This window comes from Chelonia mydas, chromosome 6, assembly GCF_015237465.2.
Source record: "Chelonia mydas isolate rCheMyd1 chromosome 6, rCheMyd1.pri.v2, whole genome shotgun sequence".
Classification (NCBI taxonomy): domain Eukaryota; kingdom Metazoa; phylum Chordata; order Testudines; family Cheloniidae; genus Chelonia; species Chelonia mydas.
The window spans coordinates 9930569-9957909 of NC_051246.2; positions in this window are offsets into that span (position 1 = coordinate 9930569).

Here is a 27341-nt window from a genome sequence, read left to right on the forward strand (position 1 = left end):
CGAGCAATGTGGGGGAGAGCTGGGAACTGACTGGGTTCTACAGGAGTGCCCTCCCCAGAGGGGCAGCTTCACTTTCTGCCCTTCGTCCTCTCCTTCCCTCTTGGCCCATCTTCAAAGGGGGCTCTGAAAGGGAAATGAGCAAGGGTTTCCTCCCTTCTCTGTCTTCCAGGCTCTGGGATCTGTCCATGTCGCCAACAGCAATGCAGCCTGCAGCTGGCCGGGCTTGGGGAGCCATGACCTCATCCTGTGAAATCGAGAAGTACTGGCTCTCAGGGATGCTTAGATGGAAAACCACACACCCCACCCGGAGGTAGGAGCCACCCATTCCCAGGTTGTCCTGAGGAGCCACAATTCCTCCAGGAGCTGGGGAAGGGCACAGTGATCAGTTTATCAAAAGGTAGGGAAGGATCGTGTAAGAAGAAGGTCTAAGAGAGAAGGAGCATGAGCTACTCTCTGTATATGGGCGTGGCAGGGCTCAAGAGAAGGGACAGGGGCTGTTAGAGGGCAATGGTGAGGTACAAGGGGTGTCAGAGGTGGGGGCAAGGCCTGAAAAGTTCAGATACATTAGAACAATTGTGCCAGAGAATCACCGGTTGAGGTGACTGAAAGCTCTGAACTAGGGCTGGCCAAAATCATCCTCCTCAGATGGGAACATCCCAAAAGTCTGCAGAAGCTCAGCCTCTGAGGTGAACGTTGTGGCCCCAACCTCTCTCTGCTCTGTACCTCACAGGATTCCCACTGGCTGTTCCAATCCAGGATGAAAACTATGCCACCGAAGTCTCACAGCACCTGGGCAGTGAAGTGCCACTTAAACCCGCTGTGATGCACAGACCTTGCCCTGGCTGTCTGCCCAGGGCTGAATTTCACCCATTCAGAGTGTAAGGAAATAATTGGCTGAAGGCCTTTTTCTGTTCAGATATGGTTCTAGGGGGAAAGAACCATGGAGATTTTTAACCTGTATTGCTCCCGGGACTGGTGCTGCAGTGACGCAGAGAAGTGCTGATGCACTGGATTTTTTTGGATTTCCCCTCCCCCACACCCCGCTATTAATCTACTCTCTTCCTCTCTTTTAACTGGTATTCTAAGGGCACCCCGTGCTTCATGTGGGTATTCTTGGGTGGGCAGATTGCATCAGCCCTGCACCAGAATAAACAATAGTGAATGAAATATGCAGACACTAAAGTTCTGCAGCCAAATTCTCAGAAACTTTCCTCTTCAATGTAGAATCAGGATTTTGTTTTTAATTTATTTTTTGAAGGTGCTAAGCAGATGCTACCCTGTAATAAGAGGAAACAGAAGCAAAAACTGAAAGAATGTTACTTAAACCAATGAACAGATGCAGAGAGTGGAAACACAGCAAAGCAAACAAATGGATCCTGTGAGTAAATAACCTGGAAGCAAATGGGGGAGAAAACCTCATCCGGGTAATTGTGGTTCTTGGGATAAAGATCAGGTTCCTGGTGCGTAGCCTGGCTGAGATCCTGCCTTTTCCCTGGATCCCAGACCTGGGCTTCACACGTCATTCTCCTTATTTTATTCCGAGGGGAAAGGATCCCCAAAGGAGGTGTGAGGATCTTCGACTCTAATGTCTGCAAGAAGCTTCAGCCACCTTCACAGGTAGAAGTCACTGTCTTTCCTACAATGCCACTAGTGCCCTTTCTGCTCTCCAGGCCCGCTCCCTGCAGCAGGACAGAGACACCCCTTAATTCCCTGAGTCCTGATTTCCTGTCATTCAAGGGGCTGGGGGCTCGCATTGCCCCCACCCCCGCCATCAGATACTTTTCCGATGGGAATCTCCCTAGAGCAGGAGAGAAACCTGTTCTTCCCTTAGAACCAGTCTGCTCAGTAAATCAACCCACACTGACCTCATCTTGGCAGCTTTGTTTATCCACGATTAGTGGTATCTTTGGAAATTCCTTCGCGTGTGGGGGAGAGAGCTGGAGCGGGGGATACGGGAGCTCCAGCAGATTCCCCTGAAGAACACCACCCTGCCTTTCTCTGGTCAGGGTCGGACTAGCCGTCCATTGCAGAGGTGAAGACCAGATGGGAGCTGCTGGATTGACCTTGATGTGCCATGTCCTTGTGTGGATGAAGGACCTACATCTCAGGGATGGCCAGCAGCAGATGTACCATGTGTCCAGGAATAGTCTGAACACCCTACACTGACAGGTAAGTAAAGTCATGGCCACATGCAGTGGTAAGCTGGAGCTGGTTCGCAGCGGTTCGCGCAAACCGGTTGTTACATTTTGAAGCCATTTTAGAACCGGTTGTTAACCCGCTTCCCTGCAGGGGGCGCTGAGGCTTTGATGGGCTCCGGCCGGGAAGTGATGTAATTCCTCCTCCGGCCACCGGGGGCGCTGCACTGCGGGAGCCATGTGGGCTGCCGCCTGGCCCTGGGCACGAGCCCTGGGGCTGCTGCTGCTCCCCTGGCCCTGGGGCTCCCGCTGCTGCCTGGTGGGTCCCCGGCTGCTCTGCCGGGCCTGGGCTGCGTCCTGCTGCTCTCCCGTGACCCCCACCACCCTGCCCGCAGCCAGCCACCCCCGCACCCCCTGCCGCTCCCCCTGCCTGCATCAGCCCCTGCTGCACCCCCTGCCCACAGCCAGCCCCTGTCTCCGGCCACCCCCTGCCACACCCCCTGCCTGCAGCCACCCCCTACCGCACCCCCTGCCTGCAGCCAGCCCCTGCTGCACCCCCTGCCCGCAGCCAGCCCCTGTCTCCAGCCACCCCCGCTCCCCCCGCCTGCAGCCAGCCCCTGTCTCCAGCCACCCCCTGCTGCTCCCACCCCCACATCCATTGGTGCCCTGCTGTTCCCAGGGCAGTAACCCTGCACACCTGCTTCAATGAGGGGGGCAGGGAGCAGCTGGGACCCACACATGTGCACACCCTAGAGTGACCAGACAGCAAGTGTGAAAAATCAGGACAGGGGGTGGGGGGTAATAGGAGCCGGGGCGGTAATAGGAGCCTATATAAGAAAAAGACCCCAAAATTGGGACTGTCCCTATAAAATCAGGACATCTGGTCACCCTAGCACACCCCCAGGGAGTGGCGGGGACCCACACATGTGAAACGGAGCTCATTTCTAGTACGGGCCCATCTTTTTAAAAAAGAACTTTAGGCAGGGTTAATATACATCCGTATTTTCCCAGACAGGTCAGGCTTTTTGGTTCTTAAATCGCCGTCCAGGAGGAATTTTTAAATTTTAAAAATTCCTCCCGGGAAAATACAGACGTTTGGTAACCCTGTTGGTACAAAAATACATACTGGGGCACATCCCTTAAATCAGAACTTTTTATAGGGAACCGGTTGTTAAGATTTTGGCAGCTCATCACTGGCCACATGTAGACACCACAGGAATTGGGGGGGATTGAACCAGGGTCCTTCAGCACAAGCTCTGCTCACTCATTGTCAACCAATCCAGCTCCACCCACTAGACTTCGCCCCCTTCCAGAGTCACAGAATCCAGGAGCCCTAAGTCTCAGATCCATGCCTCACATCACAAGGCCAAACCTCCTCCCATTATGGATGCTGTAGAAGGGACCATCTGCAGAGACCCCTCTACATTCCCCCTGCCAGAGACCGCAGCCACGGGTGACCAGTGAATGAGCAGAGATCTCCCCTGTGGGAATCCGAGGGGCTGCACATTTGGGGTTTCACAGGGAAGGCGTCTGGCAGCCATTAACAGAGTGACCCTGTGAAGAGATTTTCCATCTCTAACAAAGGGTTTCTGTTCCCCCAGATCTCAGCCGCTCAGCAGAATGCAGGAGAGCCGAGTGCTGATGGGCTAGAGGGGTCACAGGAGTCACCGTGCAGCAGCTGTGGTGTCTGCAGTCAGCATGGGCCAAACCCTGCGCTCCAGGCTGTTTCTCTGGATTGCGAAGGGGAGTTTGGCTTGGGGAATCGGTTGCTGGTGCCTGTGTCCACAACTGGGATGTTTTCAGGAGGCTACTCAACGGTCCATGAAGCGCCATCCAAGCAAGTGGAGAATGGACATTAAAGAGCGAGGCTGGGACCTCCGCAGAGCTGCTGCAGTCAAGCATCCACAGCCAGAAGAGAGACAATGGGAAACGTACTGAGATGGCTGGCCACAGCAGCAGCCGCCATCTCATAAACCTCTGCTCATGCTCTACACAACAGAGGCAGGACAAAGAGCCACACAGGGAGAGCCTGGGTTGCAATGAGCAATACACAGTTTTTCAGTAGATTATGCTGCCCTGACAGTCTATTTCCTGTAATGTGCACATCCAGCCTCCCAGGCTGACCTCAGTGGGACTTAGGTGCTCTGTGCCCACAGGACACGTCTGGCCTTACTAGGAGGTGAACTGAGGTGGCCACCTCAGGTGCCAGACTGTGGGGGGTGCCACTAGGACGGAGAGTGTAGAAAACTGTGTCTGCTGCTGGTGCATGTGGATTCTCTCTGCTCGAGATGCACAGAGAGGGTGGAGTGCTGTGCTGGAGGAAGGAGGGCACAAGAGACTGAAGGGAGAGAGAGGAGGAGGAGCCTCTTATGTACCTCTCTAGCATGCCCAGGAGCCTGGACTGATTAACCCCAGCTTCTCAGGGAGCTTCCTGTTTCCTGCTGCTTCCCTGAACCCACCTGAGGAGAACAGGAAGTCAGCTAAGGTAGTAGGAGCCAGTTAGGCCCTTAAGATGCTGATATCTTCCCTCACTCAGGCCCTGCTACCAGCCTGCTTATTTGTCCCCTTCAGTTGAGTGTTGGGAGCCACTATAGCTGGCACAGAACAGCAGTCATGAGTGAAAGAAGAAAACGTCCCTCTGAGGCAGCATTCAGAAAAAGAGAAAAGCTTCCTTTGCTTTCTCTATCTAAGCAGGAAGGAGCTCTCCTGAGATACGTAGACACAAATGTTCAGGGTGAGCCTTCCGGCCCCAGTGAGGATGTGAGTGGTGAGGAGATGCCTGATCTTCCAGTTAGTCAGAGTGCAGGTGATCTGGCAGCTACTGCAGCATCCATATCTGCATCTCCAATGGATGTAACCATGCACGTTCCTGAAGAAAAGTGTAGATCAGAGAAGAGTGTGGTGGGGGCGCAAGAAACTGCTGCTGCTGAGTTGAATTCCTTGAGTCTAGATGATCCAGGACTGTGGACCCACTTGAGCAGTAGCCTGAGGGACTTCCTTGTACTGCATGGGCCACAGCAAGTGAAAAACTTCATGTTCCCAAAAAGACAATGAAAATAGTAGTTCCCATCCAACACATTACTGGCATGAAATCCCCAATGGTGACAAAGTGGAGAGGCCACGGCTTATGTATTCAAAAATCGAGAATACTGCATTCTAATGTTCCAGCCACGTTCGGGTTCTACAGAAACAAAGGACTGGAAAAATCTGGCTAGAAATCTGGCATGCCATGAGAAGGCAGCAAATCACCAGAGAGCATTCCATAGATGGAAAGAGCTTGAGATGGGACTAAGGTTAAAGGCCACCATAGATGATCAGCATCAAGAGAAGATTGCATCAGAGTCTCTTTCCTGGCAAAATGTTCGGAAAAGGCTCCTTGCCATTTTGAGAATGCTTGCTACCCAAAACCTAGCACTGCGTGGCATTTCAGATCAGCTGTATGTGCCAAACAATGGAAACTTCCTTAAAATTGTGGAGCTGATGGCTGAGTTTGGTGCTGTACTCCAGGAGCTTCTAAGAAGTGTCATCACCCAAGAAATGTACACACACTACTACCTTGGAAAACCATTCAAAATGAGATCATTCAGTTACTGGCAACAAAAGTCAAATGGATGATTGTGGGAGATCTTAAGTCAGCAAGATATTACCCTGTTATTCTGGACTGCACACCTGACATCGGCCATACGGAACACATGCCTTTAATGGCGAGTGTTGTGTGCAGGCCACAGAATCTCACCCACCCACTCCTGCAATAAACCTCTCACCTGCGTCTGAGCTATTGAAGTCCTCAAATCATGGTTTAAAGACTTCAAGGTGCAGAGAATCCTCCAGCAAGTGACCCGTGCCCTATGCTGCAGAGGAAGGCAAAAGAACCCCAGGGCTTCTGCCAATCTGCCCTGGGGGAAAATTCCTTCCTGACCCCAAATATGACAATCAGCTGAACCCTGAGCATGTGGGCAAGATTCACCAGCCAGATACTACAGAGAATTCTTTTCTGGGTAACTCAGATCCCATCCCATCCAACATCCCGTCCCAGGCCACTAGGCCCCATCTACCACAAATAGTCAAAGATCAATTAATTGCCAAAATCATCTTAACCCATCATACCATCTCCTCCACAAATTTATCAAGCTTAATCTTGAAACCAGCTAGGTCTTTTGCCCCCACTGCTTCCCTTGGAAGGCTGTTCCAGAACTTCACTCCTCTGATGGTTAGAAACCTTCGTCTAATTTCAAGTCTAAACTTCCTGTGGAAGTAACAAAAAGGGATTTAAGTGCAGCCATCTTAGTTCTGTTGAAAAGAAAGCAAAAGTCAGGCTAACTCTAATGCAAAACTTATAAAGGCAAAACTGGTAAGCGCATAAAAATTGCAAAGCAAAGCTGGTTTTAACCTTGCCTTACAATAACAATAAAATGTAATTGTTTAACATTTTTTGCTACAAATAAAATATAAAAAAGTATAAACAAAACAAAGCTTTATTATAACATAAATAATAAAAAGCCATAAATACTTGCTTTACATTTTTTATACTTTAAAAATTTGCGTAAGGACACTCTGTCCAAATGGACGTCTTCCTTCTTGCAATTGCCTAAAAATAAAACTGTCTCTAACTTGTTGCATCCAAACTAAAAGTAAGAACTTGTTTTCTTCCACAATTTGGTGCCGTGACTCGGATAACGATGCCCGGCTAAAACAGCAGCAACTACTACAAACCGTTCCCCTTCAAAGCCCAAAGCGCCAAACAAAAGGTAAAAAAAACCTTTAAAAATCGATACTGGGGTATCAAAAAAAAAAAAAAAACCCTAACCATGGGACTGTCTGTCCCTTTGGGCTCACGCCATGCAAACTTATTTATTGTGCAACAAGGCCAAATGCAAAGAGGTGCTGAAAAACTTTTTTCCGCACCCCCAATATGAGGTTGAGGTCAAACCTAATCAATACTAAAAATTTTTGCTGCCTCAATAAGGGTGTATTATGTCCAAACATAAAACATTAAGGTTATAGTTTAAAAAAATGCATCTAAAGATAAAAGTAAATAAAATAAAAGTAAATAATAAATGTGTAAAAAGTAAATGCCGCTATCGAGGTCTGGGACTTAAGCTAACTTCAGGCACACCAGGGCCCTCACTCTCTAAGTAAAAAAAGTTCTAAACATAAGGGGGGAGGGGTCAGCCAAACCTCATGACCCAGCAAACAGTGCAAAAAAGTAAAAGCCTTTCCTAATTATAAGCTGCTACCCCGCAAACCCTTTCCCTAAAGTATGTAAAAATCTTTTTAGCTTTTAAGCAGCTAACACAGCAAACAAAATAAACTGGGGAAACTATTTTATAAGCCGCTAAGCGAACAAAATACTCCCTTGTGTCATTAAAATTTTTACATAATAATCCCTCTAAACAATTCCCACTAAAAGGTACCTTCAATTTAAATAAAATCATACACCTCAAAAAAAAAAAAAGCTACAAAAACCTCCATAAGTCTCAAGTGCAAAAGCTAAAAAACTCCCCCGCAAATTAAAAACTCAAGTACAAAATTTAAAAACTAAATGTAATGCAACCAAATGCCTCCCTACCCAAACTATATTGTTAACCCTCTCAGCTCTTTCATATCCCCAATTAGTTAAAGCTAAATGCAAAAAAAAAAGGGGGGGGGCAGGGGGAGGGTTAATTTAAAAAGTCAGTTTGGCCTAAAAATAAAAAAAGCTGCCCTGCATTCAAAAATCAAAAAACAGAGACCAAGCCAAGCAGAAAAAACTGCTTTCAGCCCCAGCTGGCTGTAAAAAAAATATAAACACACATAAAACAAAAAGCAAATAAGTTGCAAAACGAAAATTACCTTTGCAAACATTGGCCGCCCGGTAAAACCCAACAGTCTGCCTTTGCAACCCTAAAGCCAGAATGGTTTGAAAACGCTAAAAAGGCCACGAACAGCCGGCCTAAACTAAAATACCAAGCAAAGATCTATAAAAGGAACGCCCCAAAAAACCCAGGGCATAAAAATCCCTCCCAAAAGGAATAGCAAGTTACAAAATTTTGCAGCATACCTCTAAACAATCTATACACAAAACAACCTACCATCCACCTCTCTCTCTCTCTCTCTCCTACCCCCAGGGCTGGCCAGCCCGGGCAGCGTGCGTACATATATAAAAGTGGGTCAAGGTTTAAGTATTAACGTTTTTTCTTCCTTTAAGTAACATAAAAGCAGTTCCTACACTCACCACTGTGTTAGTTTATTAATAAAGATTTAAAATTCAGTCACATGGTGTGTGCTCTTCATCTCCGCCCCTGCGATCCTGTGGTCTTAGCCTAATTAACTAAGGCACAGGCAAATTGGTAACAAAAAATCTGAGACAGTTTAAGAAAAAATTGCAAAGGGAAAAAGCCCTGAACAGTGCACACCATCTATCTGTTTTATCCTTGTTATTTTACGTTTGCTTTGTTTGGCACTGTTGGTATTATAGGTTAAAAATTGCATAATTAAAAATAAGCCCCACTCTCCATTGTAGTATGCCTAAAAACCAAAAAAAAAAAAAAAAAAAAAAAACGGTTTAGCATTCCTCTCTCCACCCCGAGCTGCAAACAAAGGGTGCAGGTGGGTCTACCCCAAGTCATAGCAAAACTAAGCAATAAAAAAAAATTAAAAAATGTGTACCCAACAGCTCAAAAAAATGAAGCAACTAAAAGCATAAATCACTATCGAAGCAGCAACTCAAACCTCCGCCCAAAACAAGTTGCAAGCCTTAAAACAAAACTTCCAGGCAAAAAAAGCGGAACGCACCCGCCTGAAAGCCCTGGCTAAGCAAGTACCAGGCCTTCAGGAACATGTGAAAATGTAACCATGTGTGCTCAGCATATGCCGCAATGGCCGTGAGTCTGCCGTAAAAAACATGAAACAGTGACAACGCCAATTGGCCATGCGTTCTGCCCAGGTGGCCAGCCTCACACGCCACCACCCGGGTAGCCCTTGGAAATAAAAATGTTTCCAAAAAAATAACCCAAAGGGGTGGGGGCTAGTTAAAAAGCCCACCCTCCTTGCTAAAGTGGTAATAAAACAAGGCTTGTACCCATAAAAAGGAACGGTTCAGCAAAAAAAGCAAAATCGGGCCCAAGCAAGCAACACAAATTTTTTTTTTTTAAAAGTTAAAAACTTTAAAAGCATAGCTAATTACAAGCATCAAAAATTTAAATCCCTAGAACAATTAATTAACTTAGATTTTACTATTTTAAGTGTCATTTTAAAAAATAAGTAATTTAAAAAAACTAAAGTTAACTCTATAATTGCTAAAAAAAATTAAGCAGTTAAATTTTACAAAATGCTGGGAAAAAAAAAGAAATTCTTGGTTTCTTTGCAGCCAGTCGGAAAAAAAAAAAAAGGGGCCCTTTTCCAAAAAAAGGTCTGCAAATAAATCCAGGCAAAAAAATGATTTAATTAAAATCATTTGGCCATAAACATTTTAGTCAAATGAGCTAAAACTACATAAGGGGTTTTATTAAAACCTAACTGCCCCAAGAAAAAAACGGGGGCTTAAAATGGGTCCAAGCAGCCGTAAAATCTGCAGAACACTGCCAGGCATTAATAAAATGTGTTAGGTCTCTGTATTCACAGGTAAGAAAAGTCCTGCTCCAAGAAACCTCAACCAACCTGCCATTGGTTAAAAAACAGGTAACTAGGTCTACGTACAGGTCCGTCAACACAAAACTGCTCTGGCCCCATGCTAAAAAGGCCCTTAGCAAGTCCTGCTAACTACCAACACTGCTGTAAAGTGCCAAGAGCTCACTGCCTGAACCCATGCTTCTCCCTGCAAAAAAGCCCCTCGGCCTCAAAATAACTCCACTTCAACTACTAATCAGCCGGTCCCTCCTTCTGGTATTGCTTTTCCTCCTTCTGGACAGCAAAACAAACAAACAAACTGAAGGGCTAGTAACCGCTCCCTTGTCCAGTAATGAAGTTACCACACAGCCAGCATTTGCTAAAAAACCCCAACCCACTGCAGGGTAACGTGCTGGTAACTTCTCCCCTACACGGTACTAAACCACAACTGCTTCAAACAAAAAAACCCGCTCTCTCTGCTAGAACTGCCAACGTCCAAAAATTCCTAACTACAAAAAACATTAAAAACTAACCCTGGTAAAAAAACAAAAAATTATACACTGGCCAAAAAAGCCTTGTAAAACCCATGCTTAACAAAGTGGTATTAATTAAATGTGGGGCTTTATTCCACAGGCTGCGCCCTGTGTTTTTAAATAAGTATCTTCAGCAAGTATTGTCCTTTCTGATTGGCTGTTAAATAAGAAATACCAGAAACGCCTTGTTGCCACTGCCCCCGCCATTTTCTCCACTATACTATCACCCCGTAACACATCCAAGTACAGACAATACCATATAGTCTAATAACACCCAATAGCCAAGGCCTTCCCACTTTAGTAATTTATTTAAATATTGTTTAAAAAATATTTTTAAAGTTCAAAATATCCCATATAAGCAAACAATTAAATAAAACAAACCGGTCAGTAAAAGTAAAGATATATCACATGACTACAAATAAGCCTAAAAAATTTAAAATGTAAATGAGTGGGTTTTATAATGGGGTTAATATAATGGCCATTCCAGGGGTCTGTAGTATATATATAAAAAAATGGGTCCTTACTGTTTTTGGTGACCCAATTAGTAAATAATCAAATTCATATTTAAAAAAAGATGTGTTCTGCCACCAAAAATTTACCTATACTAAAATAGTCCCAGTAATTAATAACCTAATCTGTACCGTATTGCAATATACCCCTTCCTATGCTATTCATGTCAATGCTTCTTAAAGGTACATGAAAAATTTTAAACAAATGTGGTACCGTATTTATTTTAAAAAATGTTTTAAAATACTAATTAACAGTAATTAATGTTACATTAAAAATTGTAAAATTTGTTTGGCCCTATCTCGTTTCAGGTCAATTTTATATCTCCAAACTGCTCCACGGGGGCTGCTGTTCGGTTGGCACAACAAAGGCCATGGGTCTCCTCTAGAAAAATGAACTCTGGTAAAACACCTATAAAATGGTGCCAGGAGTGCAGCAGCAATTTAAAACATTTCAAGGCCAACAGCATAATAAAAAATTAAAACAGCTAAAAAAGGCCACTGGTCTTATTACTAAAGCACAGTTAACCCAGGTACAGGCTAAAGTTGGTAAATTACATGTTATCTCCACCCTTAGTTCAATGACCCAAAAGCGGTTAACAAAAATGGTATTAAATATCACTAAGGCAAAAAAAAAAAATGCAGTAAAATCTGGCATGTTCAAACATTCAGAATTTCCCAGATAACCAGCTAATGGCCATTCAAAGTAACCTTAAGCATCAGGCTTGGTCCACTGCCCTTACTAGTGCTTCAAAAGTGCCATCTAATCAGTGGCCATAAAAACATACTTAAACATTTTCAGGGTAAAGTTGCAGGCACTCGCAGTGGTCCTTCCAAGCATACGGGCCGGTTAAAGGGGTGTGGGCTCCCACATACCAAATCCCGCCGGGTCCATAAAAAAAATGCATATAACATGAAACAATTCACGGTAATATTAAAAAAATTAATTCCTCTGGTATGCCTAGCCAATTTGTTGTCAGTGCTCCTAAAATAACACCTCATGTTTAAATAAAAATCAAAAATTAATAAACACTTTGGCCTTTAAAGCCCCCACAGCTTCAGTGCGTACAAAAGCTAAAGCCAAAAAAAGGCGTCACTGTTTATAACAATGGTTGTTAAAAAGGTAGAAAACAGAAAACGACCCGAAGAAAACACCTCATTTCCCAGTTAGTAACAGCTGTGTAAATGTTGAGGCCACCACTTTGCAAAATATACATTTTAATCTCATCACTGCTGCGAACAATTCCATTATAGCTGACATTTCTTATGTCAGCTTCCATTATTGGCCTGCAAATAAAGTCCTACAATTAAATCTTAGGTTTCAAATACCTTTGAATTAAACTACCTTAATACCAAACCAATTCCAAAACCTACACTCACTCCTACCAAAGGTTCAAAAAATCTCTAAATTACAAGGTCAAATTTATGTACTTCAAGTTATATTGTATTTATGTACTTCATTGATGTACATATATATTTATGTACTTCAAAGTATATTATATTATACTTCAAATTATATATTCAATTAGAAACCATGCATTCCACAGTTTATAAAGTGTCTATCATAATCTAATGTGTTATGTAACTAAGGCTATAAATCAACCCCAGCAGATTGTTACAATAAAAACAGTAATGTTTATATTGTTTTTGTGTAGTTTAAAAATATGTTGTTGTAAAAAATGTAATAACAAAAATACCTTTCATGTTCAAACAGTATGCTTTGTTCTTATATCCAGTCACAGTTGATAAGGCTAACCATTTAATCTAAAATCAAAAATACAAAATCTAATAAAAATAAAAAATTTAAAACGGTAGTTGTGCTAAAAAATGCACAAAACCGGGGGGGAGTGTAAAAACAAAATTAAAAAACATTAAATGTCGGCCTCTCAGTTGTTTTAAAAACAAAGAAACAGTCAGGCTAACGCAGAACCATAATAACACAAAATTTGTAAAGGCAGACCTGGTAAAGCATATAAAAAACTGCAAGCAAAGCTGTTTAACCTTGCCTTAAAATAAAAATAAAATGTAATTGTTAGCAAAAAAATTTTAAAAACAAATAAAATATCAAAAAAGTGTAAACAAAGACACCATCCTATATAATCAAAGGGTATAAATACTGCTTTATATTGTTTATACTTTAAAAAACTACTAAGGCAAAGGTATTCTCCATCCATTGTATTTCTTCCCTTGCAATTGCTTAAAAAATAAACTCTTTTTGACTTGTTGCATTCAAACTAAAATATATATATATATTTTCTTCCACAGTACTAAACCACAATTGCTCCAAAACAAACAAACAAACAAACAAAGCCGCTGACTCCGCTAAAACCGCCAAAGTCCAAAAATTCCTAACGACAAAAAACATTAAAAACTGGCCCTGGTAAAGAAGGCGTAGCATTATACACTGGCAAAAAAAAACCCTTGTAAAATCCATGCTTAAAAATGTGGTATTAATTGGGTTTGGGGGTTTATTCCAAGGCTGCGCCCTGTGTTTTTCAATAAGTACCTTCAGCATGTATTGCCCTCCCTAATTCGCTTTCAAATAACAAATACCAAAGGTGCCTTGTTGCCACTGCCCCCGCCATTCCCTCCACGATACTTCTACCCCCGTAACACATCCAAATACAAACAACACCATATATTCTAATAAAACCCAATGGCCAAGGCCTTCACATTTTAATAATGTATTTAAATATTGTTTAAAAAAATAGGTTTAAGGTTCCAAATATCCTATCTAAGAAAACAATTAAATAAAAAACAAACTAGTCAGTAAAAAGAAAAGTATACAATATCACTACAAATAAGCTTCAAAAATCTAAAATTAAAATTAGTGGATTTTATAGCGGGGTTAATATAAAAGCCATCTTAGGGGTGTATAATATGTCGTTAAAAAGGTCCTTATTGTTTTTGGTTGCCCAATTGGTAAATAATCAAATTCATATTTAAAAAAGGTGTGTTCTGCCACCAAAAATTTACCTGTACTAAAATAGTCCCAGTAATTAATAACCTAATCTGTACCATATTGCAATATACCCCTTCCTATGCTATTCATGTCAATGCTTCTTAAAAGTATTTTAAACTATATAAACAACAAATGTGGTATGGTACTTTACTAAAAGAAATGTGTTAAAGTAACAGTAATTAATGCTATATTAAAAACTATAAAATTTACTCTTCCCCTATTTAGCTTTCAGGTCACGTATATCTATCCCAACTGCTCCAAAAAAGCTGCCATTCGGTTAGCAGAGCAAAGCGCATGTGTCTCCTCTAAAAAAATATTTGGTCAAACACCTGTCAAGTGGGGCCAATAGTGCAGCAGCAATTGAAAACATTTATAAAAGCCAACAACATAAGAAAAAATCAGGGCAACTAAAAAAGGCCACTAGTCTTATTACTAAAGCACAGTTAACCCAAGTGCAAGCTGAAATGGGTAAATTACATGTTGTCTCCGCCCTTAGGTTAATAACCCAAAAGCTGTTAATAAAAATGGTATTAAATATCACTAAGGCAAAAAAAATTGCAGTAAAATCTGGCATGTTTAAAATTTCCTAAATAACCTGCTAACGGCCATTCAAAGTGACCTTAAGCATCAGGCTTGGTCCACTGCCCTTACTAGTGCTTCAAAAGTGCCATCTAATCTGTAGCCGTAAAAACATACTGAAACATTTTCAGGGTAAAGTTTCAGGCACTCGCAGTGCTCCTTCCAAGCATACGTGCCGGTTAAAGGGGTGTGGGCTCCCACATACCAAATCCTGCTGGGTCCATAAAAAAAATGCATATAACATGAGACAATTCACGGTAATATTAAAAAAATTAATTTCCCTGGTATGCCTAGCCAATTTATTGTCAGTGCTCCTAAAATAAAACCCAATGTTTACATAAAAATAAAAAGCCAATAAACATTTTTGGCCTTTAAAGCCCCCACAGCCTCAGTGTGTATAAAAGCTAAAGCCAAAAAACATTTGTCACTGTTTCTAACAGCGTTTGTTAAAAAAGTAGAAAACAAAAAACGAACCTAACAAAACACCTGCTCTGCCAAGCTAGTTACAGCTGTGTAAATGTTAAGGTCACCACTTTGCAAAACATACATTTTAATTTCACCATTGCTGCAAAAAATCCTTATCTATTGGCCTGCAAATAAAATCCTATAATTAAATCTTAGGCTTCAAATACCCTTTAATTAAACCACCTTAATACCCGACCAATTCCAAAACCTGCACTCACTACTACCAAAAGTTCAAAAAATCTCTAAATTACAAGGCCAAATCTATGTGCTTCAAAATATATATCAAATTAAAAAACATGCCTTTCATACCATCTATAAAGCATTTATCTTATGGACTAATTATAATATATTGTGCTATGTAACTAAGGCTACAAAATAACTCCAGCATATTATTACAGTAAACACATTAATGTTTGTATTGTTTTTGTTTAATTTAAAAAATATGTTGTTGTTGTTATAAAAAACAGAATAACAAAAATACTTTTCATGTTCATACTAATTATGCATTATCGTTACATCCAACCAAAACTTATGGGGCCGATCCTTTTAATCTAATATCAAAAATACAAGGTCTAATAAAAATAAAAGTTTAAAAATGATGGTTGTGCTAAAAGCACTAAAGAGGGGAGTGTGAAAGTAAAAAAAGGCATTTAAGTGCAGTCATCTTAGTTCTGTTAAAAAAAAAAAGCAAAAGTCAGGCTAACTCTAACCCCTAAGAACTCAAAACTTCTAAAGTCAAAACTGGTGTAAGCGTACAAAAATTGCAAAGCAAAAACCTTGCCTTAAAAGAACAATAAAATGTAATTGTAGCAAAAACATGTTAAAAACAAATACAATATAAAAAATGTATAGACAAAGCAGAGCTTTATGTAATAAAAAGGTATAAATACTTGTTTTACATTGTTTATACTTTAAAAATTTGCATAAAAACAGACACTCTGTCCAAACGGCTGTCTTCCTTCTTGCAATTGCCTAAAAGTAAAACTGTCTCTAACTTGTTGCATGCAAACTGAAAGTAAGAACTTGTCTTCTTCCACAATATCCATTTGTTCTTGTGTCCACATTGGTACTGAGCTTAAAGAATTCCTCTCCCTCCATGGTATTTATCCCTCTGATGTATTTATAGAGAGCAATCACATGTTCCCTCAGCCTTCTTTAGCTTAGGCTAAAGAGGCCAAGCTCCTTGAGTCTCCTTTCATAAGACAGGTTTTCCATTTCTCGGATCATCCTAGTAGCTCTTCTCTGTACCTGTTCCTGTATCCTTCTTAAACATGGGAGACCAGAACTGCACACAGTCTTCCAGATGAGGTCTCACCAGTGCCTTGTAGAACGGTACTAACACCTCCTTATCTCTACTGGAAATACCTCACCTGATGCATGCCAAAACCGCATTAGCTTTCTTCACGGCCATATCACATTGGTGGCCCATAGTCATCCTGCGGTCAACCAATCTTCCAAGGTCCTTCTCCTCCTCTGTTACTTCCAATTGATGCATCTCCAGCTTATAACTAAAATTCTTGTTATTAATCCCTAAATGCATGACCTTACACTTCTCACTATTAATTTTCATCCTATTACTATAACTCCAGTTTACAAGGTCATTCAGGTCTTCCTGTATGATACCCCGGTCCTTCTCTGAATTGGCAAAACCTCCCAGCTTTGTGTCATACACAAACATTATTAGCGTACACTCATTTTTTGTGCCGAGGTCAGTAATAAAAAGATTAAATAAGATTGGTCCCCAAACTGATCCCTGAGGAACTCCACTGGTAACCTCCCTCCAGCCTGACAGTTCACCTTTCAGTATGACCCTCTCTAATAATTAGTATTCTTGAACTAATAATTCCCCATGTGGCACCGTAACAAACGCCTTACTGAAATCTAGCTAAATTAGATCCACTGTGTTTGCTTTGTCTAAAAAATCTGTTACTGTCTCAAGGAAGGAGATCAGGTTGGTTTGGCACGATCTATCTTTTGTAAAACCATGTTGTATTTTGTCCCATTCACCATTGACCTCAATGTCCTTAACTACTTTCTCCTTCAAAATTTTTTCCATACTACAGATGTCAAACTAACAGGCCTGTAGTTACCCAGATCACTTTTTTTCCTTTCTTAAAAATAGGAACTACGTTAGCAATTCTCCAGTCATGTGGTACAACCCCTGCGTTTACAAATTCATTAAAAATTCTTGCTAATGGGCTTGCAATTTCATGTGCCAATTCCTTTAATATTCTTGGATGAAGATTATCTGGGCCCCCCATTTAGTCCCATTCAGCTGTTCAAGTTTGGCTTCTACCTCGGATATGGTAATATCTACCTCCATAGCCTCATTCCCATTTGTCATGCTACCATTACCTCTAAGATCCTCATTAGCCTCATTAAAGACAAAGGCAAAGTATTTGATTAGATATTGGGCCATACCTAGATATTCTATGATTCTATGATTCTCCTTAACTTCCACTCAGTCCTCAGTGTTTAACTGTCCCACTTCTTCTTTCTTTGTTTTCTTCTTATTTATATGGCTATAGAACCTTTTACTATTTGTTTTAATTCCCTTTGCAAGGTCCAACTCTACATGGCTTTTAGCCTTTCTCACTTTATCCCGACATGTTCTAACCTCAATAAGGTAGCTTTCCTTGCTGATCCCTCCCATCTTCCACTCCCTGTACACTTTCTGCTTTTTCTTAATCACCTCTCTGAGATGCTTGCTCATCCAGCTTGGTCTACAAGTCCTGCCTATGAATTTTTCCCCTTTCTTGGGATGCAGGCTTCTGACAGCTTCTGCAACTTTGACTTGCAGTAATCCCAGGCCTCCTCTGCCTTTAGATCCATAAGTTCTTCAGTCCAATCCACTTCCCTAACTAATGTCCTTAATTTTTTTAAAGTTAGCCCTTTTGAAATCAAAAACCCTACTCACAGATCTATTTTTTGTTATCCTTCCATTCAGGTTGAGGTGAATTAGCTCATGATCACTGGAACCAAGGGTGTCCCCTACAACCATTTCTTCTAGGAGGTTCTCACAACTTACCAAAACCAAATCTAAAATGACATCCCCAATTGTTGGTTCAGCAACTACTTGATGAAGGAATTCATCAGCTATCGCATCTATTAAAATCTGAGCCCTATTATTATTACTAGCACTTGTCCTCCACTCTATATCTGGGAAGTTAAAGTCTCCCATGAGCGCACAGTTCCCATGAGTATTTACTTCATTAAAAACATTAAAGAGGGCCCTATCCATATTGTGGAAGAAAACATGAGTTTTTCATTGTGTCCTCCACCGCTTGGGTCACCACCACTGCTGCCTCTGTGTCTGTCTTTGCCTTCTCACCTCAGTCCTTCTCCTCCAGCGAACTCCCCCTCAAACTCCCCTGTCTCCAGCTCTGTTGGCTGGCTCCAGTGCCGCTGCAGCTACCTACACTCCTTCCGGCCAGAGGAGGGATTTCAAAACGTTCTGAAGAGTGCGCAGAAATGGGTAGAGGAGCTTCACACGGAAGCTATTTCCCCACCCATTCAAGAATACAAGAGTCACCGAAGAAGACGACATTTTGTATATGAGGCACGGGAGAATCTCATAAGAGACCCCAAACAACAATTCAAAGCTGAATTCTTTAACCGGGTGCTAGACTGTGCGATACAATCAGTTGCAGAACGTTTCATGCAGCTCAAGGATCACAGCAGTATATTTGGGATGTTGTAGGATATTCCCAAACTCCTCACTGTACCTGAAGAAGACCTAAACCAGCAATGCAGGGCACTAGAGACCGTGTTGGCACCTGATGATATGTGTGATATTGATGCAAGTGATTTAGGTGATGAACTGAAAGCCCTTTTAAGATACATTCAACAGGATCAACTCCAAAGGCTGTTCTGGAATATACGTGCACAAATAAGATGACCACCATCTTTCCAAATTCTTTTGTTGCTCTGTGCATACTTCTAACACTTCCTGTAACAGCTGCCAGTGGAGATCACAGCTTCTCCAAGCTGAAATTAGTAAAAACACATCTACGCTCCACAATGACCCAGGAGAGGCTAGTCGGCCTTGCAACCATCTCAATAGAGTATGAGCTGGCCCACACTGTGGACTTTCAGGAAGCAGAAGCAGTTCAAATCTCTGCAACCAAGAAGGCACGGAAAGCACCACTTTGATTATTCAAACATCAAAATGCCAGTGTTAACTTTCAAACGCCTGAACAGCAAATGTAACTTTTCTTGTCTGCATAGTAAAGTGTACTTACAATTTTTGAACAAGGCATTTAAAGTTGTTAGTTCTCCTTTATTGGGGTAGGTAGCAGAGCAGTACCATGGGCGGAGTAGAACAGAAAGAAGTCAGAATTGAGACCTTTCAAAGTTTTGGCCGAAGCAAGGGGGCATGGGGGTGTCATTTGAGCTCCCCGCCTGATAGGGTGACCAGACAGCAAATGTGAAAAATCAGGACGGGGGTGGGGGGTAATAGGAGCCCATATAAGAAAAAGACCCAAAAGTCGGCACTGGCCCTGTAAAGTTGGGACATCTGGTCACCCTAATGCCTGAGGTGCCAAAATGTTGTGGGCCGGCCCTGGTGGCAGGTGCAGTGTATTGAATAAAACAAACACATACAAAACAGGATGTGATTGAAGAGAATTAGTCATTAAATAACTTATTTCTCTTCTGTTTATCTTGATGGAGGTATTAAATCAGGAATCACAGACTCTGCGAGCCCCAAAGCTGTGGGAGAAAGGTGGCATAAATCCAGAGTTGGAATTAGACTTTCAACAAACCAGAGAGCTGGAGGAAACAGACCTTCCCCAAGACAATGTCCTCTTATCGCCCTTTGTTCTGTAGTGGCAGTGAATATGGTTAGAAGAGATTGGCACTGCCAAGTGTGATTGGGGCTTGTGAGAGTGAAGTATTTTCATTGTATTCTGCAGATAATATTGCTCAGATTTAAAAGGAGATGCCGAGTTAACTCGAGCTACACCTTATGCATTGCCCTAACTCGACTCCTGTCCACACAGAAAAACCCTTAAGATGTGGTGCTTAGAACTCAAGTGAGCTGGCCCCTCGGGGCACAGGCTAAAGCCTAAGTTAGCACAACTCACCAGCTAACATGATCTTTCTGTAGTATGGATGCAAGCTAGCTGCACTTGAGTGCTTCTAATTCTCCGGTGCCTTCCCACTCTTCCCCCTGTGTACCAAGAAAGGACAGACAAGTTCTCCCACCATCCACTGGGAAAGAATCCATAGAGTGGCTCAGCTCACTGCTGTGCAAAGAGCCTTGGGATGAGCTCCTAAAAGTCTTAGTGCCCCACCTGAGTGAGTGCAGGGCCAGTGTGGACACAGCAGGACCTTTGTTTATTCACAGTGTGGCTCTTCTCATTTGAGAGAGGCTGACTCAAGCACAGTAATTGAGTGTAGAAAACTCAAGTTAACTCTGCAGTGAAGACAAAGCCTCAGCTCTTTCGGCTGACAGGGATCTATTCTACCACAGTGGTTCTCAACTGGGGGTCTGTGGCCCTGTGGGTGGGGGGTCACAAGCAGGCTTCAGAGGATCTGCCCAAATAAACCAGAGAGCATGGCTGGCCTTAGACTCGGAAGCTTCTCTATCAAGCCTTAAAACCCACAGATTGTGTTAATCACTCTTATTGATGGACCTGGCGATTCCACAAGCTACTGCCCACTGCCTCCAACTGTAACACAAACTTTAACTGTGACATCAGCAACATTAACATAAGCTTTCTAGAAATGTGAAGATACATGATCTATTCTTTTTGTGTGGGGGAAGTATGAATTCAGAGTTAAGGTTTTGTGTTGCAGTTCAAGCTAAAGGCATTTTTTGTGTGTACTGTATTTCTTTATAGTGTTGCCTCTCGGCCCAAGTGGTTAGCAGTATTCGGGGCCTCTCCAGGTTGTTTCCATTAAGAGGAGAAATTGATTATAAATGTCCCATATTTCTTGGTACAATCTTGTTTACTTAAGAAGAAGGTGCACACAGCTCTGTTTCCCTGAACACAGTAGAAATGCAAACTTGCTTGTAGCCAGTCCTGTGCCCTAACAAAGGGCTTTTTCTTGGCTTCCTCCACAGCCACATTACCAATGCTTCTCTGGGTTTCTGCTGGCTTCCTTATTCCTTTAGATAGTTATCTGCAACATAAATCCATTCCCCAGCCCCTGCATTTTTGCAATCAGTCCTAGGGTTCTCCTCAGCCTGCTTGTCTCACCTTCTGCTCAGGCCTTGCCATGCTGGTCCATGCCTTGGGTGGTGGGTTCTGTTGTTTTTGCTCCCACTAAACCATGGGGTATTTAATTGCTCCCATATTTAGCCTAACTGAAAGGGTGCTTTGTCCACACCTGAACTTCAAAGGTGGCTATCAATGGACGGGATATATTTGACCTCCTCGTAGGAGGTGGAGAGAAGAAGAAACTGCAGTCGTAGGTGGGGAGGGAGAAAGAGCACAGATCCTAGCTCAGCTGCAAAGGCCTCCTTTGCCTTTCACAAAGATCATCAGTGATGGGATCCCCAGTGATTGAACTAAGGATCTCTTGTACCATGGGCCAATCATCAGGGAGAGAACTCCTGACTAAGGATGCATGACATTAATGGTGGGGGCATTTACAGAGGTTATAGCTGCCCCCACCATTCCTTCTCTCCCATGGTCCTCCCAGATATTCCTGCTCCCCCAGTCCTTCCATAGCATAGGCCAGAAGGGCCTCTCCTTGCCCCCCAATAACTTCCCTTTGCAGCTGGGGAGGTGTCCCATCAGTACTGGCTCCTCAGAGCAGGACATCCCTGCCCGCAAACCGCAGGAGAAGCTCTCTGAGAAGCAGAACTGGCACCTGAGCTCTGGAAACCGCTTCAGGGACAAGTTTCCTCTCTCTCAATTTGACAAGGGGGCAGGAATAAGAGGCATAAATCCCTGGAGCTGTGTCAAGAGCTGGAGTAAAGGACTGTGTGTCCATGGGTGAAGGTGGGAGGGGAATGGATGGAGATGTGGTTCTGTGCTCTGTCACACTGAACATGTCAGCCAGCACAGCTGAGCCATCGTGGGGTTCTGTTAATTTTCTGCTGTTAGATGCCTGCCATAAATTACTGCCTCCCATCTGAATGAAGGCAAAGCAAGAGGGGCACTGTGCCCTAACCCTTGTCTAGACTTAGGGGATGTCTTCACTACCGAGCGTGGCAACGCTTTAACGTGGCTGTGTAGTCGCAGCACCAGCGCTAAGGAAAAGATCTCCCAGTGCTGTAAAAAAACCCACCATGACAAGGGGAGTAGCTGCCAGTGCTGGGAGCATTTCCCCACCCTCGTGTCCCACCCAGCTACCAAGTGGCGGGAACTTTTACCAGCAGTGGAGGGTGGGGAACCCTGGTGGGCCAGCTTATATTCCATCTTAGTTCTGTGGCCTGCCGGGGATATCAGCTGGCGACTCCTCCATGGAGCCGTGAGCACGGGCACGTACTTGGTGCACTTCACCTTTGTCCCTGAAGCCTGCCCCTTCTGTGGCGTGAGGGAGAACCTGGCGCATGTGTTTCTTCAGTGCACCAGTCTGCAGCCCCTCTTCCAGCTCTTACTGAGGTTCTGGATGCACTTTTCCCCACACTTGTTTATTTACCTCGTCAACCTCCTCCTAGCCATGACTGAGGTGTCCATTCGTAACACCAGGGAGAGGAGGTTGGCAGAGTGGGGGCCCTGTGACTATGGGGCTGTCTTTCATTCTTTTATCTGCTCACGTATCCAGACAGAGTTCCTCTGGGCAGTGTCCTCCGGCTCTCTCGACACCTTCGAGGAGCAGTGGGTGCTGTGCGGGGTTCTCTGCTCGGTGTCCCCTTCTGGTTCCCTAGTTTTGGCCCTTTGACCCCCCACACATGTTCCTGTTATTGCCTTTGTCGTCCCCTGAACTTGGTTGGGTTCTGGTTCAGTAGCTCCTCCCTAGGCTGGGGGAGGAGCTTTTAACAGTAGGCAAGCTAGTGCTCGGCCACGTCCCGGCGCTCAAAAGGACCACTCTCCCACTGCTCCCTGGCCCTCCTGTATCACATTACCCAGTCCCAAATATTGAAGTAAAATAACCCCTCTTCTCCTACTTGAGATTCCTGCTGTTTATGCATCCCAGGATCTCCTTAGCCTTTTTGACCACAGAGTGACCTGGGAGCACATGTTCAGCTGATTATCCACCAGGGTCCCAAATCTTTTTCAGAGTCACTGGTTCCCAGGATAGAGTCCCCCCCATCCTGGAAGTATGGCCTACATTCTTTGTCTCTACATGTATACATTTACATATAACCAAATTCTAACATGGGTTGTTTGTTTTCACCCCATTTCCCAAGCAATCCAGGTCACTCAGTTTCAGTGACCTGTCCTTTTCATTACGTTCTATTCCCCTGAATTTTTGTGTCATCTGCAAACTCTATCAGTGACGGTTATATGTTTCTTACCGTTCATTAATACATATATTAAGTAGCATAGAGCCAAAAACTGATCCTTTTCTGGGACACCACTAGAATCACATGCATTCAATGATAATTCTCCATTTACAATTACATTTAGTGACCTGTTAGCCAGCTTTTAATCCATTTAATTTGTACCATCTGAATTCTATGTATGCAGTGTTGTTGTAACTATGTTGGTCCCAGGATAATAGAGAGATAAGGTAGTCCAATATTTATTGGTCCAATAAAAGGTATTACCTCACCCACATCATGGGATCTATTTTCCCTAAATCCGTGTTGATTGGCATTTACTATATTACCTTCCTTGTATTCATTATTAGTTGAGTCCTGTCTCACCCATTCCATGATCTTGCCCAGGATAAATGTCGGACCGAAAGTCCTATAATTACCTGGGTCATCCTGTTTTCCTTTTTAAAATATTCATGCAACATTAGCTTTCTTCCAGCTGCTGTATATAAACAGATCTCCTGGGCATTGAGCCAGGGCTAGTGTGGGGACATAGTCACACTTATTATCAAAGACACATATGTTTCAAACCAGAACTGGTAGTCTGTAGTTCATTTTTTGAAATTACAATTTGCAAACTGCAAAGCAGTGTTGTCTCCTAAGTGCTGTAGACTTAATACCTTGGAAAAAAATCTTTAATTCAAACTTAACACTGTTTCCATATTGCTAACCCCAAGTGTTGACAGATCATGAGTCGGACCCTGCCCCCCCCACAAAAATCATGAGGTTGTCTAAAAAATTATGAGATTTAAACTGTTAGGCATTTTGGTTTCTATTTATTTACTTTCTCGTTTTGAGCTTTTAGGCATCATGTTTTTGAACTTTACTCTGAGACCACGAAGGTTAGAAATTTCCTTTTTTTAAAAAATGAAAACTGAATAACATCACTCCAAAAATTTGCGAGAGTTTGAAACACTGCTGCTTGCAGCATTGATACTAAAGGAACATAGAGGGGAAGATGGAAGACTAGTGTTGCCATGAGGCAGAGAGACGGTTGTTTGGGTGACTTAAATTGTGGATTTCCATCATGCCAAAGATGTGGGGGTGGGTTCTGGTGCCATGGTTTCTCCTGGAGGTGGTGTTTTGTGTGTTGTGGAGTAGTTGTAGTTTGTTCAACTTTTTGTGTGTGTGTGCCGTGTTAATCTTATATTGGTCTAGTGTGCACCTTGACCTACTGTCAATCAGGGTCCCCCCACCTTATGGGGGGCACGCCAGACTAAGAGCTCTCCTCTGCCACTCAGAGCAAAGAGGGAACATTGGACATGCACAATTAGGCTACAATCAGGGCTACATATAGAGCTCAAGAAGGGAGCATTTTAATAACACGAAATGGGCTAAATTGCACTCTTACTGAAATGAACAGTAGACAGTGCAATGGGCAGGTGTCTACAACAGGGGAATCTGGTCCAACATCTGAACACATGGAGAATGTCCAACGCCAGCACACTGATCGTCCACTTTTCAGCCGCCCAGGACCCCTCACCCTTTCCCCCTAGTCAGTAGAGCAGCGGGTATTTAATATCAAACTGAACTGGAACATGCTGACTCGTCAGACCCCTAAGATTTTTCACCCTCTGCTTTGGGCCATGCAGACAGCGGTTTCTATGAGCCCTGCAACGTCTCACTGAGTGTTTTGTTCTGACTTATCACACAGCGCCAGCACCAGGTGGTATCGCAGCATCGCCGAGGCCTGTGACTGAGGAACCTTTGGGAGATGCCGACGGAGCGACTCCGCTGACAGAAGCAACCAGAGGTAACGTCTCTGACAACAGGGTCTTGGGGGAAAGTGTCTCCTTAGCTGGCACCGCAGGGTCATTGCTGGGATGTTGTACCCATTGTTATATACATGTAAATGGAGGACTCACCCCAGGGGTGCTTCCTTGTGGCTGGGCATAGTGTAGCTGCTCTTTCCTCTCTACCACCCTCTGACACACTCCACGTGCACGTTAGCCAAAGTTCACAGAGGTTTTAAATTTTCCCCAGGCCAGGAGTTCTAGATTTTCCCCAGGTAACATGTCAATTTCCCAGAGCATGCCCACTCTGACCAGAGAAATCTGGGTGCCTGTGTCTCACCATCCCAGGCATTCTTTGCCATTCACTTTGTCAACTTTATCTCTAATTCTGGTACCTTCACAAATGATTTCTTGCTCTTTGTTTAAAAAGCATTGTATTTTTTCATTATTACAGATCTCTTGATTCAGTAACAGTGGCCACTGATCGTAAATCCTTGAAGATTATATGCAAAGAATTCAATAAACTGATTAAAATTATTCAGAGTGTCGCAGGGACTGTCTTTGATGAGTCACTTGCCCACTCCATCATCACAGACGAGGACTATGACAATATAAATAGAATAGTGGATACAGAGACCAAAATAAGAAAATTGTTAATTCAAATACAGAGGAAGGGGGAATTGGCCGATCAGCAATTCCTGGAGCTTTTAGAAATCATGTTTCCAGGCACAAATCAGGATTTACAACATCCTCAATGGGGTAAGTTATTGGTTTTTGTTTTGTGTTTGTTCCTGTATATTTGTCTTTCAAGGGAAAAAAGAATGTAATAGCTGCAACATTGATCAAGAACATAAAGATCACAAAATGTCACCAAAGAAGGCATTTTCCAGTACAGAAAAAGATCTTGAGGTGGTTAACATTGGTGTATCTTCACTGACTTCTGTTGTTAGATGTTTGGCTGCACGTGTTCGTTCTGTCTGCCGTCCCAGTTCTGGGCAGGTAGCTGGCAAAGCAGACCTAGAGCAAACTGTCCAAAGACCACAAGATCCGTCAAGGTATGGAGGCACCCGGCCAGGTTTATTGTTGACGAAGCACGATACTAGTAGCCCTCAGATTCTACCAGACCACTAATACATGTATGCCTGTGCCCGCAAGGGCTGGGGGGAGATACCAGCAAAAGGAGGACACTCAGGCCTAAGAATAGTAAACTACGCTTTATTGAAGGAAGGAAGAACTTCTGCTCCAATCTGCGTGGGGAGCCCCTAGGATGGGTGGAGGGGCTGCAGGGGCCTCTGGCCGTTCGGGACAGCTGACCAGGCAGGACTCCATCGTGGGGGAGTCCGCTGCAGTGCTATATTCTCTGCGCTTATCTCGGGGGTTACATGTGGTCAACAGTTGGTTACATTCTTATATATATATATAATTTATGTTTATTACATAAACTGACTCATTTACAGGCAAAAATATGGTGAGCTATGCTACAATATCTTTTGGCAGGGTCTGTCGGACAAAGTTCATTGAAACTGCCTGCATCCTCCGCTTACATCCAGTCACATACTCAGTCCACCACTTAGCTCCTCGCCAATCTTCCACAACCTTGCCCCTGCAATGCCCATGAAAATGGACCAGCTCAGTGAACGATGGGACTTTCCGTTCCTCCCAAGGCTAAACAAACATGCTCCTTCTGAGATAAATCTTTATACCCCGAGACAAACAAGTTACGTACTTCCTGTCTGACATAGTTAATTACTGTCCCCTGATGTGGAGAGTTACCACTCATCATCTTGTACACGTTGGTTTGATCAAAACATCTCTATTCATCACACTGTCATCCTGACTTTATCTTCAGGAGGGGTCAGTGTGTTCCTGTTATCTTTGGGGAAGGTTTTTGTATCATCCTTGATATCTGGATGTTCTGGTACCACGCTTCTGGAAAGTGTTTGCCTAAATACTCTGTGCTTAGTACTTAGGAACATGTGTTTCTGCAATATCAGCCCTGTTCTTGCCAGATTCTGTGAGCAGGGCCTGCCTCTTGCTCACAGCTTGGCTTTGTTTTATATCTTCAAAGATTTGACCACTACTTTAGCCCAGGCCTCAGGCCTCATACCAGGCCTCTGATACAAGGGCTTATGTTTCAGGGCAGGGGTGGCCAACCTGTGGCTCCGGAGCCCCGTGCGGCTCTTCGGAAGTTAATATGTGGCTCCTTGTCTAGGCACTGACTCCGGGGCTGGAGATACAGGCGTCTACTTTCCAACGTGCCGGGGGGTGCTCACCGCTCAACCCCTGGCTCTGCCAAAGGCCCTGACCCACGCTGCGCCCCTTCCCGCCACCTCCCCTGAGCCTGCAGTGCCCTCACGCCTCCCCCCACCCGCCCAGAGCCTCCTGCACACCACGAAACAGCTGATCA